We start from the raw sequence: 5,000 nt of genomic DNA on the forward strand, positions 1-5,000 counted from the left end.
TGGGTAGGAAGACAGCTTTATATAGCACATCCAAGATGTGGGATTTAATCCCCCATTCTTGGTGCGCTACTCTCCTTAGATTTAATATAAATCGAGAGAGTTTGATTCTGATGTTCTTAACGTGGTTTAAGAAGTTCAACTTCTTATCCACGATCACGCCAAGGTATTTGGTTTGATCTACAAACCTTATCGTTTCTCCCGTGATTCTTATCGTTGGGGGTCTTGCCGCATCCAACTTTCCTTTTAGCACCATTGCTTGGGTCTTTGAAGGTGAAATTCTCAATCTGTGAAGTTTGCACCATTCGTGCAATATTTCCGTGGCCCTGCATCCAGAGGTCTCTAGTTCGCTTCGCGTGTTTGCTTTAATAAGGATAGCCAAGTCGTCCGCGTATGCTACCACCTCGAGCTCATCGGCATCGAAGGTGTTGGTGTAAGTATGTAAAAGGGTGTCCATGCACCAGCACCAGGCTTTGGGGCCAATAATTGACCCCTGCGGACACCCTTTTCGCATACGCGTGGTTACCTTTTCGTACCTTGATCTTACTTGTACGTCCCTTCTTTTAAAGTAGCTCTTCACCAATCTGACCAGGTTGGAGCTACAATTCGCGTCGACTAGTCTCTTTATGATGGCGGGCCACCACAAATTATCAAACGCACCTTCAATATCTACAAAAAGTGCTATAACGTACTTTTTGTTTGACCCTTTCACTCCATTCTTCAACCCGAGTAGTGCATCCTCGGTTGATCTTCGACTTTTAAAGCCGTATTGCCTGGGGTGTTCCAGCCCCATACTTCTATATGTATCATCGATACGGTTTACTAAAATCCTCTCGAAAATTTTGCCGATGGTTGAGAGGAGCGAAATGGGCCGGTAAGAGCTGACACTTGCCGGATCCCTGTCCTTTCCTTTAGGAATGATTCTTAACAGTGCCGACTTCCAAGTCTTGGGGAAGACCGAGTCTGTTAGGCACTTGTTGAAGACTTCAACTAGGACTTGCTCTTTGAGGTCGATTATTTTCTTGATGATCTCAGGTTTGATTTCATCAAGTCCAGGGGCTTTTTTGTTCTTGCATTTCTTAGCCGCATCCCTTACTTCCTTCCCAGTAATTTCTCTTTCCATATTTTGGTTACTGTACGAGGAGATTTCCTCCATCAGTACCAAATGCGCACGCTCATCGGGGAGGTTTTCCCCTTGCGGTACCACCTTGTTTAAGATGGCTTCCATGGTTTCTTTCCATGTTCTTGTGTAGTTGCCATTTGGAAGTTTAAGGGATGAAAAAGTTTGTTCGCTATTCGCTTTTTCCCGGATTATTTTATATACTAAACTCCAAGGATCTCTATTTCCTTCAGTATAGACGAAGTTTTTCCAGGCCAGTGCTTTCTGGTCTTTGATCATCTTTGTGTAACGATTTCTAGCTCTCCTGTACTGAGCTCTTAGGTTTTCTACGTCGTGCACGTTGTTGAGCCGTCTTGCTCTGGCGAGCTGCCTTCTGGCTCTAGTCGCTGACCTCCTTAGGTTTGTCAGTTCTTGGGTCCACCAGGGTACCCGTGCAGGTCGGTTTCTTATTTTGGGTATTGCAACGTCACTAATGTCTCTCAGCACTCTGGTAAGTTTGTTTGCTGCTCTGTCCGCAGTCACTGTGCCTATTCTTTGCAGAAAGGCGTCAGTGATGCGGTTATCTGTTTCTACGTTAAAACTCTCCCAGTCCGCCCTGCGGATATTGTATCCGCTGCGGTGGGAGAGCTGTCTGTTGCCTCTACTTATGATTCCTAACTTCATTGTGATTAAGCTGTGGTCGCTGACGTTACAGTCAGGCCACACTTTCCAGTTTGTCAAGCTGTTTACTAGGCTCATCGATGCAAGTGTCAGGTCAATATTCGATTCGCCTCTATTTGTGAGAAATGTAGGTGTTTGACTTGGCTGATTCAGCAGGTTCAGGTTGTTTTGGAGGATAAAATCCTCCATTGCCCTTCCCCTGCTGTCAGTTTGGCTGGAATACCATAGTGCCGAGTGAGCATTAGAGTCCATTGTTATCAATACTTTTTCATTTCCAAGATTGTCCAGTGTTTTTTGCAGTCTTGTCAATATTGGATCGATCTCCAATGAGTATTGACAGTACACGTTTACTAAAAAGAAGTTAATTTGCCCATATTGAATGTGTACTGTCATAATATGACGGTCTTTATCTGCATTTAATTGAAACGCCTGAATATTGTTATTTGCGATTATTGTCGCTACCCAAGGAGATTCAGTGTCTGGTTGGATTGTCGTGACACTTGTAGAATACCCTTTAACCTTGTTGCCATATGTATAAGGTTCTTGTACACAGATGATGTCTATACTATCCTTTTGAATTCTGTTTAGTATATTTGCTGCTGCTGCAGCCGACCTCTGAGCATTGATCTGGGCGATGATCATGTCCAGTTGATCTTAGTCTTCACCATGTCCGCGTACCGTACAAATACGGGACAGTTCTTGTCTTTCACTGAGTGATTGACGTCACTCCTCTTCGCCCTTACACAGTTGATGCATTTTGGCGCATCTTTGACTGTGCATTTCTCTTTAAGGTGGTCCTTGGAACCACATTTTTCGCATAGTTGGTTCGGTGCACTGCAATTTTTTGCCAGATGCCCGAACCCGTGACATTTGAAACACCTTGTGTAGTTTAGGTATTCCCTGATGCGGTACGATGACCACATCATGAACACCTTTCCTCTATCCGTCAATTCCTTATAAATTGGACCGGGGGTTTCCACGATCCAATTTACTTTATCGCCGTCTCTTGCTTTGAAGGAATGCCTGAAAGAGATGCCCCTTTCAAGCATTTCCACTTCCCTGTCGCTTTTGCCGTGGAAGTTTTTCTGCACAAGTTCCGTTTTGAGCTCATCCGGAGTGTGCTCCTTTTCTACATCATAGATTATGATGCATGGGCTCTGTTTCTTTGGGTCGTCGATTTTAAGGCCCACTTTTTGAAGTGGGGCACTCTTTATCAACTCCACATCGCTTTTACTCTCGACTTCAATGATGAGTCCCTTGCTCCTCATTTGTCGAATGCCCTTGACACGGAGCTTCGAGCGGATGCCCTTTAGCTCATTTGTCATGCTGCTCTTGATCTCTTCGTTACTCCTCTTATCATTCTCTTTTGAAGGCCCTCACCAGGACCTTTTTGCCGTTGTCCTGTTTGCCGGTGCAGGTCCGGTCTTGTTGCCAGGGGGTGCAGGTCGGCCCCTTATTTAAACTTGCCACCTGCGAGTATGAGAGCGCGGGGCTCTTACGCTCGCCGGAGGCTTTTAACATCTCATTCTCAATAATGAGGTTATAGAGAATGCTCTCCATAACCCCCCATTTCGCCATGATGGTTTTTATTTCAGTCTTTGCCAGGTTGTTTGTTTCGTTGAGCAAGAAATGCTCAAGTTCGCTCCTTTGTTCTTTGACTCTTTCCAAAGGTTTGGGTGTCGGTTCTTTTTGCGATCTTTGTGTTAAGTCATTGATCGTCATCTGAGTGTGAGTGGTTGGGTCGCTTTCATTCGAGTCAGCATCGACCATCTTCCTCTTGCGAGGGGGGATGGTTTTCTCTGGTTTGGCGCAGCATTTCTCAGTGGATCTGAGTTCTGCTGCGCTCATAACCTCACTCTCATCGCCGCTGCTACCGCTGCCTTCGGTAGAGCTGCTCTCAGCGATGAGTTGGTAGAACGGAACCTTCTTGCCGGGTCTAGGGTTTTTCAGGTAGGTTTCTTTGTCCGAGTTCGTAGCCAGTGTCGTTGCCGTTTTAGTTTTTGTTTTGTTTTTCTTTTGTTTGGGTTTTGTGTTGGAATCTATCATATTGTTCCCACGAGTATGGTCGGTTTTGATACTGTCCGGGAAGAGCCGCCATTCCAGGACAGGCCTGACACACGGTGCCCTGAGGCCGAGCATGCCATCACCAGGGGGTCGGCAGGTACCCCAGTGTTGTTCGCTTGGGGTTGGGGCTACCCCCCCAACCATTCATCCCATCACCACGAAGCAGAGCTTAGGATTTGGGGGCCGTTTGAAGAGTTGCCATTCTCGCGGGCCGGGCGGTAAAGCCAAGCCCCCCGTTTCCGCTGCCGTCGCGTACCATAGGCAAGACCGAGAGGAGTTGCGAATGGGTCGTTGCGACGACCAACAGGGGATTTACGGTATGGGTGCTCAGGCTCCTCGGGTTCGCTACCCGTACAGTGGCGTGTACCACTCACACCACTGTCCCTGAGGGTTTTGAGACCTCTTCGTTTTGAGACATTTTAGATCTTATTTTGTATGATGTCTATTTCCTGCATTACATGTCTCTTTTCTTTGCTTTTCAGGTCTAGGTGCGCACACTGACACTTGCTTCGGTCCGTCGGTCTTCCGGACATTTCGACGTCTGCCACCAGGTGTTATGGTGCGCTGGATTGGACTAAGTCCAGCGGCGTATTGCTTTCGCAGGCATTTTGAAAAAATGCCAGCGGCGTATTGCTTATTTAATGCAGCACAGACGTCGTGGCGGGCTTAAAAAGCCCTTAAAGCAAAAAAGGGGCATATAGCCCCTTTTTTATGATCATTCCCTTCTTTCTCTATTTTTGCTTAAAGCAAAAAAGGGGCATGTAGCCCCTTTTTGTTTGTGTCTCTTTCGTTCCTTTTCTTTCCTTCCTTCTTTCCTTCACTTTCTCTCTTTCTTTCTTTCTTTCTTTCTTTCTTTCTTGCTCAACAGGCTGTGGGGGCTATAAGCCCCCTGGTGTGCAGTACTCACCTTCCGGAAAAAGCCTTTTCGTGCGAAGGGGGCCCGAGGCCCCCTTGATGACAATATACGCTAACTTGCAATTTTTATAGGCTTTTTCCTGCTCTTTTCCGCTTTCCTGACACCCATTCTTTTCTGACATCTCTGTATCCACGCGCATGAGATGGATCTTCGATTTTCCCTTTCTGTCCCTTCTATAAAACTCCTTTCCATTCCTCTTTATGTCCGGACGTACGACGGATCGTTGGCTCGGGTAGGTGGGGT

The sequence above is a fragment of the Colletes latitarsis genome, unplaced genomic scaffold (genome assembly GCF_051014445.1).
Source record: "Colletes latitarsis isolate SP2378_abdomen unplaced genomic scaffold, iyColLati1 scaffold0051, whole genome shotgun sequence".
Lineage (NCBI taxonomy): Eukaryota > Metazoa > Arthropoda > Insecta > Hymenoptera > Colletidae > Colletes > Colletes latitarsis.